Here is a 15,466-nt window from a genome sequence, read left to right on the forward strand (position 1 = left end):
TTATCACCCCTGTGGCAGGAAGGAAGATGCCTGCTGGGATTGACAGCTCTGGCAGGGCCACCTCCGGTTTCCTGTTCTTTGGGTTGCCATGGTGGCAGGGGGCAGGTAGCAGGGGGAAGCACTGGCTACCAGAGGAGGGGTAGCTTAATGAAGCCAATAATGCTTCAGGAATTGGAGGAGAAAAAGTCAGGCTTAAAGATGTCCCAACCAAGAAATACTATTATTTGGACTATGAGAGCTCAAAGGCCTTTCCAATGCCAGCACTCAGTGACTTCATAACTATGAAGGGAAAGGGCAGAGTGGTATTGGGGAGTATCTGCTAAGGGAGCCAAAAGTTTTGCCAGCCTTTGCCTGTCCCCATGACACCTCTTTTATTTCCTGTCCTTCCCATTGCTACGGTAATTTGCATGGGTAGTCACTATGCCTGTTGTGTTTATTGCTTTATTGCAACACTTAGCATTGTGTCTGACACATAATAGAAAATTAATAAATATTGCTGAATGACCTTTACGACTATCTATATCTATTTGAAGTAAAATCCCATTGAACTATTTCCTTCTGTATAGTCTATTCAGACTTAACACTTTGGTTAACAAATAAACAAATTAAACTTGTGCATAGGACAAAAGACTAGAGGGAAATTATCAAAATATTAATAACTTTCTTTGGGAAATATAAATATGTTTATTTCTCTCTGTTCTATTTTGGTTTAACTTTCTTTTTCTACCTTTCTGTAATTAAAAAGTGTGTTAACTTTTGTAATGAAAAAAATCTTCAGCAAACTTTATTAAAAAATGTAAAACCTTTTTTTGGGGAATCTATGTTCTGAAGAAATAACAACTACTGTCTTCCTGTAATGTTTGGGGTGCAGCCATGGGTGGGCTTCTGTGCACATAAGTACATATCTACATATGTAATACCTGTACATTCCTCCAATGGAGATGTTAATTCCTTTTTTTAAAGTTTAGTGTAACCAAATAAGAAAGACAAGCATTGTACTTGGTAAGCTCTTCCAGGACAGTAGCATTACACAGTTCCTTCATGAACATCTGCAGAAGTGCTTCCCAGCTTCCCAACTGATTAATTCTACAACCTCATCTCTTTCTGGGCCCATCTCCTCACTGCCAGCAGTGCCCAGCATCCTCCACTGCTGCCATACTGAATTGCTTGTAATTACCTGAGGAAGCTAAGTCTTGTCTATTTCTGCTTTTGCACCTTTCCACCTAGGAAACACCTCTCCTTCAGAATGCAGCTCACTAAAGTGTCACACACTCCATAAAGCCCTTTCTGGCTCTTTTCCCAACTCTACTCTTCACCTTTATGGACAACTGATCCCCCATCCTCTGGGCATTCGTTGCACCCCATGAGGATCCCCATCGCAGGCCTGCAACCCTGGACTGTGCTTATCTGCACAAGTTCGCTCCTCCACTACCCTTTGGCTCTCTGCAGGTGAGCAGCAGGTCTGAGTGCCAGAACCTAGCCCAATTCTTTGCACCTAGAAGGACCTTGAGGGTTGTTCGATAAAGGAGCAAAACTGACCTCAGCCTGCCAGTCCCAGTGACAGGTTAACGGCAGGTGGTGACATAGTGGCAAGAAATGCATGGGGGGGGGGGGGGTGAAGACGTGTTTAAAATTATAATGAAAGTCAGAAAAAATGAGAATTTACTGCAGCCAACTTTTAGAGATGTAAACTGACTTGCCATTTGTTTTGGATCTCCCAATGCATTACTTTGTTGTTTTTGTCTAGAAATGTCACCTGAGATGATGCTGTTTATATCTTGTCTGTCACAAGTTCTACGGTTTGGTAGTAAGAACACAGAAACTGGCTTCTGTGCTGCTACGGTAATCATTACCTGTAAAAAACAAAATGAAGCAAATAACTTTTATCCTTGAGCCCATAAAAAATAAAAAAACAGCTTTGAGATACTACCTAATTAAGATGTAAATGTTCACCCTATATACTCCAAGACAACTATGATAATTATAATAGCACATTCATTATATTCACAAACGTTTGCAAAGCACCTACCATGTGCCAGACACTGTTTGCAAGTGCTGGCACGGCTCTTGACAAGGGACTGGGGACAATAGGTCCTTTCTACCACGGTGTGGCTGGGAATGTAGCCACACCGTGGCTTCATTCTTCCCTTCCCCCAATATCCATGGGGTACCATGCTCTGACCTCAGCCTGAAAAGCGAAAGGCATTTAACCCCTACCTGAACATGTGAAGGAGGGAAGCCTCTTCTCTTTTCCCACAGCTCCTTGATGAGAGATGTACCAACCATGGGGCTTCAGAGAATGAGGGAGACCATCGTTACGGGGAGATGCAATGGTAAGGAGAGAGAGAAGAGGCTTTCATGTACTGACGATGGGGTGGAAGGGCAGTAAGACAGGAGACTTGAGAAATGGGAATTGCAGCAAGGAGCTATCAAGACAAGAAATGTGTAAAGAGAATGAACTAGAAGATAGGAGAGAAAAATGGATAGATGGACGCTGGGGAAGAGACCGGGTGTGGGAGAGCTTGAACTAGAGAAAGAGTGGTGAATGACAAAGCAGTTGTGTTCCTTCAATGTGTCCCGGTTGTGCGCTTCTCTTGGAGAACCTGGGGCCTCTCATTGTTTAGCGACTTTAGCCCAGCTTGAGATCCTGGGTCAGCTGCCCAGGCTCATTTATTTACTTATAAAATGCAACCTATCAAACTTAGAATCTAATGAAGATTCTTCTCTTGGCATAATAGGGCCAGTCTGGGCATAGGGCATGATCTGGTTCCTAACCCACTCTCCAACCTCATTACCTCCTACTCACCCTTTTGCTCAATCCACACTGGGTTTCTTACTGTACATCAAACATTCTTCTCCTGCGTTTGGCCTTAACATATAGGCCTTTAAGCCTATAACGCTCTTTGGGCAAATATTTACATGTCTGTATTTCTCAGTTTATTCAGATCTCTGCTCAACTGTTACCTGATCCTAAAAGTCTTCCCTGACAAAGCTATTGAAAACAGCTTTCCTTATCAATCTTCATGCCCAAACTATGATTTTTTTCATATCCCTAATTACTATCTAACTTCACACATTTATCCCTTGATTCATTCAATATATTTATCTTTGCCATTTAGAAGATAAGAGCCATGTGTTGGGAGAGATTTCTCCATGAGTCTCACATTTCTGCCTTTCTTGTGAACAGAGACATGGACTTTGTTGCAAATGATCTCTTCTAGTTCATTTGTATAGTAAACACCCTGTAAAGTGGAGAGAGCGTCTCACTCCAGAGCAAAGACCAGGAAAGCTTAGTGACCAATTAGAAAAGATTCAGGTTCCCTAAACTCAGTGTTCTTCTCCTGCAATACAACCCGCTGAGTGTTCCCGTCACCTGGTTCCACGGATCCCAGTTCTCACAGGGTGATGCCAGTGCAAGAAGAGGCTGTTATTCTGCATCCACTGAAAATGTTGCAGGCTAACTTTTAGCTTACAACTAGGGTAAAATGCTTTAAGAGTGGATAGTCAGCTATTTAATTACATTTAGTTACATCTTGGTAAAGTTCCTTCCCACCCTTCCCACACTGCTACCTATGCCCAGATTCCCTGTTCCTCTATTAGCCACTATTGGTGTCTAGAGCACAATAAATTGCAACCGCCCTCAGTGGGGCATCCCAAGACCTAATCAGGACTCACATGAAATAGCTTAGGGAAATTCCCAACCAGTGGGGCTGATCTCAAATCTCCTATCTCTGCCAGATTTGCACCCAGGAAGTCAATTTAGATAATCCCCTGACTTTTCCCCAAGGCTTGCAGAGTTTGAATTTTGTCTGTGGGAGTTATTTATAGAGAGTTTTCTTCGTGCACAAGCAAGGCTGAAAATTTACAAGGTTGTTTTCATAGCTCCCTGATCCTCAGCTGTCTTAAGAACATTTGATTCAAAGGGCAGTTTTGTAGCTAATGCTAGTGGATCAGTTGGTGAGACTGAATTGCTGTTTTGCCTGACTTAACCTAAGTATGGTTTTAAAGAGGTGTAATTATTTATTTGCATTGGTAATAGAAGCACATGCAACAAACTTTATCCCCAAAGGTCTATGTAATTGAGTTATTATAGATCAATTTGTATTTTCTCATTCAATTGCATTACAATTTTAGAGGTAAAAGTACTTATTCTCATTGCTTAATGGTCTACAAATGGAAGTGATTACTGCCTCAATTGTCATTCTCCAAATGTTTATTGAACACCTATAATATCCAAAGGATAGTGTTAGGCTTGCAATAAAGCTGGCAAACAAGTGCACCCTAATCAGGTTAGAGTATGATACGTGTCTTAAATATAAACAAAAGGTTAAGTATCAGTATAAGCAAAATGCCATGAAGGTTTCAGGAAATGGAGTGATGGGGAGTAAATAAGGTTCTTATATAACATCAAACGCAGGGCTTGATTTAGACTAAGTTTTCAATAAGTGCTTGTATAATTGAATGCAGAAAAGAGAGCATATCTTTTGGGGAAGATCAATGATTTTATGGAATAAATGTTATTTCATATAGATCTTGAGAAATAGGCTAATGTAAAATCTCTGGGAAAGAGTCCAACATTTTAGTAAATGTATATGAAAGTGAGAAGATGGAATTCTCTGCCTTTGAACTCCTTTTACTAATGTTTCATGACTTTGTTCTCTCCTCTGCTTCTAATACTAAGTATTATTAGCAATTATATTATTATTAATTACTACATCTTATACTATATAGTTATTAATATAATTACTACAGGTGTTTGTATTATATTAGTAATAATATAATTATATATTAATGATTACAGTAATATTATAACTACTAGTAGTAATAATGACTAGTGAAGTGTCTTTATCATATTAATCCTTGTTTTCTTTTCTAGTGCAAATAAATAATTTTGATATTGACTAATGCATTTTATTATATTTCCAAAGTCAGTTTAGAACCAGGACCACTCTAGACAAAATTGTAGTAAAGCAAGGGGAATTTGTCATCACTGTTCCTTTCCCAGGCAACACATATTCTGAAACATTATACTCACACCAGTATAGGCCATTCTTGGTTCCTAAATCTTAAAGAGTTCCCTGTCTGCTAATCTGTAGCTAAGTTGCTTGATAAACAAATGACAAAAAAAAAAAAAAAAGAATTATATTGTAATGTCTTGCTTTTATCTGGTGTTACATATTTAAAGATGGCAGCATGGAGCCAATCTGAAACTCATAGTCTTAAAGCGATGATTCAGATAGTGGGGGTTTTGTTCACTATGACAAGCTGGTGGTTGAAACACACTACATGCTGCTACATTTATACTATCTTCTTTGGAATCATAGAATTTTAAAGCTACAAAAGACCTTGGATATCAACTTTTAAAATAAGGAAATTGAGGCCTAGAGAGATGGAAAAAAACAAGTAAGCAAGAAAATAAGCAAACACAGATTATCCAGTCATGATTCACGCTAGCAGCATCAAACTAGATGAAATGAAAATTCAGTGCTTTTAATGTATAAGCTAGAGTTCTTAGCAATTTTAGGAACCACTACTTATCATTGTTCTGAAATAATTTAATTTCTAATTAAGATCAGGTATCAAACTGACAGTTAATGGGTCTCATTATATGAAAAAAAATTCTGAATATTATGATTCAATTACATATTACAGGTTTGTTTTTTCTGGTTACATCAAAGACAAAGCAATTTTCATTGTAGAAAATTTAAAAGCTAGTAATTTCTAAGTGACTGCTCTAAGATCATACAAAGTGTCAGTGGTTCAGCAGGGATTGCAACTGAAATTATTCGCCTGCTCTTTAAAGTTTTTAAGTCCCAGAACTTCTGCCGTGGACCCTTATTTCCCACAATATTTCCAGCTGTGTGTAAGTTTTAAACACATAAATGTATGCTTAAGTATTTGTGAATGTATTTAGGCAACTGCTGTCTGAAATCCAAAGAAGAATAATCTCTGATGTCAAGGAGTTTCTATCTGGCTGGGAATTCTCAAGAAGTATATTCTATCCAGGAACAAGGAGGTTAGATAATCATATGGCTTGTAAGCTTCCACAGATGGTTTATACCTTGAAGTAACAGTAACATAAACCAGAGCAAAGTTTTTGACGAAAGGCCCTAGAAGCTCATAGATTTTCTATCTGACATTTTCACTCCTTTCAAGCCACATATTAATGATGCTGACCTTTTTAGTAATTTGATTCTGACAGTGACACAGCAGCAACAGTACTCAAAGGCTGACAGCCTGATGTGGGCAAGCCAGGGAAGTAATTACTGCTTTAAATCAAAGAAGAACTATTTGTGCCTCTGTAGCAGGAAAATTCCGTGTTAAGCAGGAACACTTCCATGCTCTGAACCATATTGTATCCATCATCTTTCTGTGGGTTTACTTCCCAGGGCTCAGAAAAACTGGCTGCCTATTTGTGCCTCCAGACATAATAAGCATGTTTTTTGTTTGTTTGTTTGTTTGTTTGTTTTAAGACAGGGTCTTGCTCTGTTGCCCAGGTTGGAGTGCAGTGGCATGATTATGGCTCACTGCAGCCTCGACCTCCTGGATTCAGGTGATGTTCCCACCTCAGCCTCCTAGGTACCTCGGACTACAGGTACACACCATCACACCTGGCTAATTCTTTTGTAATTTTGTAGAGATTGGGTTTTTCTATATTGCCCAGGCTGATCTCGAATTCCTGGACTCAACTGAAGACAGACCCTGGAAATGTTGGACTAAGATCTCAGTATCCTATAGATAAATTCATGGTGAAATGAAGGTGCTTATGAAAATGCATTTTCGTCACATAACCTTCAGGCCGTAGTTTTGGATAAGAAGGAAAAGGGCAAGTTAAAGAATATTTTTAACTTAAAAAGTGTAAGCAAACTCAGTTTGCAAAAGACTAATTGGATTTTCTGCCTAGCCATTCCTTATTTCCCCATTGCATTGCACTTTTCCTGGAAGAATTAGATCAGGCTGGGCAATTTAGCTTTTGGTTTGTAACCAGATTCATTTCCTATCCCTCCTGGGTTTTAGCAGAGTTAGCTTTTAAACTATAGGAGGGAAAAACCACATTCTCACACTCAGAGCCAAGATTTCAAAACGATTTTTCAAACACCATTGACTTCTCTAATTATCAAATTCAATTCTTCAGCACTGCACTTGGACCATTCTAAACTATCTAGTTTCTCATATCTACTGATGATATATCCGAAGGGCAGAGACTAAATGTGGACTTCTTGCTCCTACTTACTGAATTTCCTCATTCATGAGGAATAACTCATGCTTTGTCCCCATGAGTATAGGGCCATCGTTAACCTACACAGCACCTTTGGAAAATGGCAAAACATCCCATCTTTGGGTAGATGTACAAATTACCTAGCAGAGGGTAGGGCCTCCTGCCTCTGAATAAATGCTGCCCTAATCTAGTGCTTTAGCTTTGCATCGTAAATATAGCACAGGGAGTTGAGCTAATACTAGCTGCTATAACAAACTAGCTCAAAATGACCAGTGGATTAAAACAACAGAAGTTCACCTCTAGTTCACGACAGTTACTTATCAACCTCCAATAGGCAGATGGAAGAAGGCAGAGAATGGAGAGGTCAACCTGCTTCTTGATTTTGGCCTAGAAATAACATGCTTTACGTCTGCTCGTGTTCCACTGACATTCCTCTAGAATGGAGCTTTCTAGAGGATGGGGGGAGTTAGGAGATATAGTTCATATCTAGGTAGTCACTTTTCAGATACAAGGGAATTTCTGTGCCTTATGATTTAATAACATGCATTTTGAGCAAGTCAAAATGTTCTTGTGGAGCCCTACATTCACCAGGACACCGCAGAGCTGCTAGTGTTCAATTTAGGAGGCTGAGTTCCAAATGCTTTTCATATGCTAACGGATTCAGACTATAAATTCATGTGAGCATGGACTTGGGAGTCAGCCAGAATTATATTTAAAATCTCACAAATTGCTTAGCCACTCATGGTCTCAGTTCTCTCATGTATACAATACAAAATAGAGATAATAAGAACCCCAGTTCAACATAATGAATCGAATGGCTTGTTTGTCTTTGTTCCTTTCTGAAGTCCCAGTAAAATAAATATGAAATGTAACAATGTTATAACCTTTAAACCCATTGGACAGTGACAGCAGATAGAAATGTCAATACATTTTAGCTGATGGGTGGTGGACTCATGAAAGAGAACTGATTTGATGTAATGAAGCAAATAAAACTTTAAAATGTAGTGAGGGGGTGAAGAAAGCCAGCAACAAGCAAACTGATTTATACCACAGAACACTATAAAGGCTCAGAAATTGGAGAAAGGAGGTACATCTGAAGAAAAGACTGTAAGATTGAACTGAAAACAAGATTAACTGCCACCATCCTGGGAGCTGGAGAGAGATGCAGTGCCACGTGAAACATGGGCTTACAGACAAGTCTGTGAGTGGTATGGTAAAACCCTTATCTTTTTCTCCTGCTTGGTTCCCAGATTTTGAGAAACCAGGATTACATGTGCTCTCTTCTGGAGAAACTTCTGGGCAAAAGAAAACGCCTATACACATCCTCATTGGGGGTGTATTACTTGCTTGCTGCTGCTGCAACAAATTCCCACAAACTTGGCAGCTTAGACCAACACAAATTATCTTATACTTATGCAGGTCAAATGTCCAAAATGGACCTCTTTAGACTAAAAGCAAGGTGTTGGCATTCTGGGGGATCTGGGGAAGCATGTTCACTTGTCTTTTCCAGCTTCTACAGGCTTCCCACATTCCTTGGTTTGTGGCTCTCTTCTTTCATCTTCATCAACGTCAGCAACATCAGACCAAGTCTTTTCCACACTGCCATCTGTCTGATTCTTTCTTCTAATTACCTCTTCCACTTTTAGGTGCCCTTGTGATAATACTGGGCAGCCCAGATAATCCAGGAAAATCTCCCTATTTTAAGGTCAACTGATTAGCAACCTTAATTCCATCTACAACCTTAATTTCTTATTGCCATGTAACCTGATACAGTCACAGGTTCTGGAGATGAGGACATAGCTATCTTTGGGGGACATTTGATCTCATCTCACAAAAATGCATTTGTGTCCTAGACTAATCACCTTGTGAGGCCCACTGACTGCCAAGCTGTGCCCATGCAGACAGAGCTCCCAACTGGCTTTTTAGAGCCTCTCCCTTATACATGAACTCACAGTCAAGGACCATCAGACATTAGGATACCTCTCAGAGGTAAGAGAAACGCATACAAGCACACTTGAACACATATCCATGCACTGCACTACACCACACGCACCCACACTTATACTCAGATCCCTCTCACCTCTCACCCACCAGGCCCACAAGGGTGAGAGGAATGTGAGTGTAAGTGTGGTTGGGTTTGGTTATAGTGCAATGCATGGATAAAGGCTCACCCCCTGACCTTTTGTAGGGTTCTGTGGTATAGATCACTTTGCTTGTTGTCATGAACTAGCTTTTAGCTTAACAACCTCTGCCGTATTTATGATTATGGCATCCCTGACTACAGATAGAGCAAGGATCTTCATCAGGCACATGGAGCCATTCCAGAATGAATAGGACTTGCTGTATATTCTCCTGCTTTTCCCCTAGAGTTAGAACAGAAGGAAGGCTGGAACTACTTATCAAAAAGCAGATGAAGCTGGGGCCTATTGCCCTCGGCATCTGGGGCCTATGGTCCCAGGCCAAGTAAAAGAAGAACTATGAAAGAAATGTTCTGGCCATGTGTGAAAAGATTAGAGTGTGAGGTAAAGTTGGAATACCCTGGTCTACTAAGCTGCAGACAAATGGGCCAGGTCAGAGAGAGCTGTTGAGATGTCGGGTAACATGAGAGGCTGGGGACATGGCCACATATGCTACATGGTTTCACCCTGTATCTCTCCCATTCTTCCCCTTCTCTTTTCCTTCCTTAATCCTGCTATTTCTTTCTTCCTTCTCTATAACCTTTCCCCACTTTGGATTTTGTCCAAATCTCATATGGAATTATAATCCCAAGTGTTGGAGGTAGGGTCTAGTGGGAGGTGATTGGATTGTGGGGGCGGATTTCTCCCTTTGGTGCTGTTCTTGTGATGGAGTTCTCATGAAATCTGATTGTTTAAAAGTGTGTGGCACCTTCCTCTACTCCAGTCTAATGTCCCCTTTGCCTTCCACCATGGTTGTAAAGTTTCCTGAGGCCTCCGCAGAAGCTGAGCAGATGCCAGCATCGTGTTTCCTATACAGCCTGTGGAACGTGAGCCAATTAAACCTCTTTTCTTTATGAATTACCCAATCTCAGATATTTCTTTATAGCAGTGAGAGAATAGACTAATACACTTCTCCCCCTTTTTTTTCCTTCAATGTCCCTGCATGTCTTTCTGTCTCTGTACCTATTTGTCACTTAAACTCTCCATATTATGACAATATCCTCTTAGTTTACACATAAATACGTACCAGAGTCAATGTACCTTTCTCCTCATTTTCCTGAAAATGAGTTTGATAGATTATTGCCATTTCTGGCATATCACCTGCCTCCCCAAGATTTCTAGGAATATATGAAACAGGAAATGTAATAAATTGCTTTTCTTTCATAATAGGCTTTCATCAGGTATACTCTGAGGAAGTGTGCTAATGGAAGAGGTAGAAGTTTTATTGTCTCTAATCAATAAACCTAACTAAAACATTCCAAGTGCTCCACAGTTTTTCCTTGAGTTATTGGCATCTCATGGTTACATGAGATGGAGTGATGATTTTTGGAGTGATGATGGCATCAATGAATGCTAAATGCTGGGGGAGAGCTTGGGGTTAGCTCAGAACATTCTGGCCCTATTCTGGTGATTATCCTCCTAACGCCTGCCAAGAGGAAAGCTTTGAAGTTCTAGTTCCCAAACTGAGCATTCGCTAGAACCATCAGAAACATCCCAACAGGCAAGGGATAAAGGATCATGAGTTATGATGACTCTTAAAAGTGAAAGGAAGAAAATTGGATTATTCTCAAATATGTCATTAGATTTAGGTTTCTATATGATCATGTCCAAATTGATATAAAAGAAAAAAAAAACTCGCTTCAAAACATCTTAAAACCCTCTAACATTAAGTTCTTATATACTTAACTTGTTTCATAAGGTGTAACTAATGTTTAAATTTGTATTGAAATAATACATATATGTAGCCTAAAAATTAAAACAGTACTACAAGGTTTATAATGAAAAATAGCAACCCCACATTTCCCCAATTCTGATTTCTACTCCTATAGGTAAACATTCCATTCTTTTAGCTGTTTCTTCTGTTATTTATCTTCATCTTGCTATATAAATACTTACACTGCCATTTCTTGATCTTCCAATTTTAGACACTGGATTTCCTACAATATAAAATAGGGATTTAGACCTCTTGCTCCATGTCCCCTTTGCACACTTGCAGATTTATTCCAAATATATTGACATCATAAATTTTGGTTATATCAATATTCAGGACTCAACATTGTTATGTTTACATTAATAGCCATCACAGCTGGGCCACTGGCAATGGTGTCATTGCATTATATTTCTCATCTAGCTTTTCTATTTCAATGAGAGTAATCATTGCTTTTATGATGATTTGCTTAGATTTTGGTGTCCTTTCACTTCCAAATTCTCTACCAGATCTGTAAGATTCCTCTCATTATAGTCAGGTTTATCACAAATTCTATGCATTATTTTTAGTTTTTCTTAAAGACATCCCCTCTGGAGGCTTCCATTCTCTTACTCCTAGCTGCACTGGTTGTTGAACAGACTGTGAAACAACTGGGTATTTTGGGGTCTTCTCTTTTTTTTCTATGTAAATCTTGCCTGTTTGATTCTAAATCCCTGTCCCTCCTTATTTTTTGCATATTTCCCTTTTTTAAAGAAATGGAAAACATCCTTTAGCAACTTTCTAAGAAGGGAATAATAGGGATAAATATTTTGAGACTGCCTATAAATGAAAATCTTTTCATATTCCCATAATTGAGTGGTCATTTATATGGGCCCTGAAGGGTTAGAATTTAAATTTTACTCGATATTTAAGAGGCATTTCTCCATTATCTTCTGTAGTCTAGCTTTGCTGTTGATCAATTCAGTACCATTCTGATTTCAAGTCTTTTGTATGTGACCTGGTTTTGATTTGTTTTCCTATCTCAAGAAGCAGTGAGAATGTCTTGACAGTGTTCTGAAATTCTCTAATGATATGCTTTGATGTGAGTCATTTTTCATTTATAATAAGGGGCTCTTAGTAGACCTTTCTGTGTCAGGCTTATGTCTTCAGTTTTGAAAGTTTTCTTATAACATTTCTTTGATAATCTTCACACTTCCACCATGCCCCTCCACTTTCCTGGTCTTCAATTCCTGGATCTTCTGATGAATCTTTAATCTAATCTTATTTTAGAGATATTTCCTTAACTTTATCTTCCAACCCATATATTGACTTTTTTGTAAACTTCTACTATGTTTAATTCTCCAAGATATTTCTCTTTCTCTCAATGTTTCTTTATTACGGCACTCTGTTTTTGTTTTATGACAATAAAATCTTGGTTACTTAAATAAATTAATTTTAGGTTTTCAAAGTTGTCATTTTCTGCCAGCCAGCAATATCTCTATTTCTTATGAGTTTCCCTTCCTTCCTTGCCGTTTTCTTTCTTTTTCTTCCTTTCTCTTCTTCCTTCCTTCCTTCCTTTTATTGTTGTAAGAATAATTAACATGAAGTTTGCCCTCTTAATGACTTTTTAAAAGTGGATAATAAAGTATTATTATCTATAGGCACACTGTTGTACAGCAGGTCACTACAACTTATTCATCTTGTATGACTGAAAGTTTATACCCCTTGAATATCGACTTTCCATTCCCACTCCCCTCAGCTTCTGGCAGCCACCATTCTACTCACTGCTTCTATGAATTTGACTATTTTAGATACCTCATATGAGTAGAATCATGCATTATTTGTCTCTCTCTAACTGGCTTGCTTCGTTTAACATAATGTCCTCAGGTTCATCCACATGGTCACTTATGACAGAATTTTTTTTTTTTTTTTTTTTTTTTTTTTTTTTTTTAAGACAAAGTTTCCTTCTTGTTGCCCAGGCTGGAGTGCAATGGCGTGATCCCAGCTCACCGCAACCTCTGCCTCCCGGGTTCAAGCGATTCTCCTGCCTCAGCCTCCAGAGTAGCTAGGATTACAGGCATGTGCCATCATGCCCAGCTAATTCTGTAGTTTTTTTAGAGGAGACAGGATTTCTTCATGTTGGTCAGGCTGGTCTCAAACTGCCGACCTCAGGTGATCCACCCACCTTGGCCTCCCAAAGTGCTGGGATTACAGTCATAAGCCACTGCACCTGGTCAGAATTTTCCATTTTTATGACAGAATAATATTCACAGATATATGGATATGGTATAAATATTTATTATGCCTTTTTTATCCTTTTATCCAATGATGGACATTTAGTTTGTTTCCACAGCTAAGCTATTGTAAATAATGCTGCACAGAACATGGGAGTGCAAATATCTCTTTGAGATTCTAATTTCAATTCTTTTGGATAAATAACCAGAAGTAGGATGCTGGATTATATAGTAGTCCTATATTTAATTTTAATTCTTGAATTTTTAGAGAAACTTTCATACTGCTTTCCATAGTGGCAGCATCATTTTACATTTACACTAGCAGTACATAAAGCTTCTAATTTCTCTACATCCTTGCCAATTCTCCTTCCTTCCTTCCTTCCTTCCTTCCTTCCTTCCTTCCTTCCTTCCTTTCTTTCTCTCTCTCTCTTTCTTTCTTTCTTTTCTTTCTTTCTCTCCCTTTCTTTTTCTTTCTTTTTCTCTTTCTTTCTTTCTTTCTTTCTTTCTTTCTTTCTTTCTTTCTTTCTTTCTTTCTTTCTTTCTTTCTTTCTTTCTTTCCTTCCTTCCTTCCTTCCTTCCTTCCTTCTTTCTCTTTCTTTCTTTCTCTCTCTTTCTTTCTTTCTTTCTTTCTTTCTTTCTTTCTTTCTTTCTTTCTTTCTTTCTTTCTTTCTATAATAGCCGTCTATCAAATGTGACGTGGTTTCTCATTGTAGTTTTCATTTGTATTTCCCTGATGATTACTGATGTTAAGTATCTATTCATACACTTGGCCATTTGTATATCTTCTGTGGATAAATTCAAATCCTACTCAAGTCTTTTGCCCATTTTAAAATCAGGTTATTTGGTGTTTGGTTTTGTGTTTGCTATTTAGCTATAGAAGTTCCTTATATATTTTAGATATTGACCCCTTATCACATATATAGTTTGCCAAAAATTTCTCCCATGAGTTATTTTTTCTTTTAATCTCTTATTTTTCTTCTCATTACTGAAATGCTGTTTGTCTGTCAACTCATAATTAAATTTGAGCCACATAACTAAATTCAACTTAGGTTGAATGGGGGTGTAAGTGTGACTGTCTGCACTCTGGGTATCGGGTTTGCAGTAGGTTGTACTGTTCAACTTGTGGGCTTTTACTTCATTTTTTTATGATTCAGTATGAGCTTTGCTCTTGCCCTGAGGTAGGCGGGGTACCCCCAAATCCTGAGTTCCTCTACTTTAACCTCTCTTTAGAGGAAATCTCTATCATTTTCCAGAGTGAGAGAATGAGTAGATGAGGATGAGTAGATGAGTAGACAATCTGCAATTCTAAGCTCCTTATACAAATTTATAATCACTCTTCTTTTTTTCAGCCTTCCAGACCATCCCCACCCTTTACATCCCCTCAAAAAAAAAAAAAAAAAAAAAAAAAAAAAAAAAAAAAAAAAAAAACCTAGAATTTCTAAGTCTTTCTAAGAATCTGACCTGTGGCTTAACTTGATTTCCCATTTTCTTGGCTTTCCCCCTACATGCTTAGGGCTCAGCTTTCTATTTGGTCAGTTACTACTGGTGCTGGTGCTGTTGTTTTTCATTTTCCAAAATTTTGGCATTGCTTATTGACTATTGTCTCTCTTTACCTTCCTTTTTCCTTATACATTTACAAAATCCTTTACTATAACTTTAGTATGCTTCCAAAAGGAAGTGTTCAAGTGTTCAGCCCACCACATTTAATACAGTCATCTTATTTAAAGTTATGATGTAACAGAAATAAACTGAACTTGCAATGAAAGCATAAGATTGGATTCTATTGCATCTTAGCTTACATGACTATGGTCAAATAAATTAATATGCTGAGGCATCTCAGTTTTTTGTCCTTAAGCGGGGAAACTTCATTACACCTGTACACCTGTGAAGTATAAAATCCCAAACACAGCAGGTTTCTGTAAGCCTTTATGAGGGTAGGTATTGGTAGTCCTATTCAATAGTGTGTCCAGTGCCCAGCACAGTGACTGATGCATACTAAGCATCCATTGTTGTTATTAAATGTGAAATCACTTTGTGAAGTATAAAATACTGAACATTTATAAGGCATTACCAATGGGTATTATGGGAAGGCAATACTGAAAAGACTTAGTCAAGAATTTACTATATACTAGGCACTGTTCTAAATGTG

The 15,466-nt window shown here is 38.4% G+C and overlaps 1 long non-coding RNA gene across 1 annotated transcript in view; it reads left to right on the plus strand.

Moving 5' to 3' along the window:
* The first annotated feature begins 2,137 nt into the window (after nt 1-2,137).
* Nucleotides 2,138-15,466, plus strand: part of LOC140710207 (uncharacterized) — a 98,921-nt gene continuing 85,592 nt past the window's right edge. The window contains exons 1-2 of the long non-coding RNA XR_012091146.1: nt 2,138-2,333; nt 6,474-6,595. This is a non-coding gene — a long non-coding RNA (uncharacterized lncRNA). The remainder of the gene's footprint in view (nt 2,334-6,473; nt 6,596-15,466) is intronic.

The sequence above is a fragment of the Chlorocebus sabaeus genome, chromosome 25, assembly GCF_047675955.1.
Source record: "Chlorocebus sabaeus isolate Y175 chromosome 25, mChlSab1.0.hap1, whole genome shotgun sequence".
Lineage (NCBI taxonomy): Eukaryota > Metazoa > Chordata > Mammalia > Primates > Cercopithecidae > Chlorocebus > Chlorocebus sabaeus.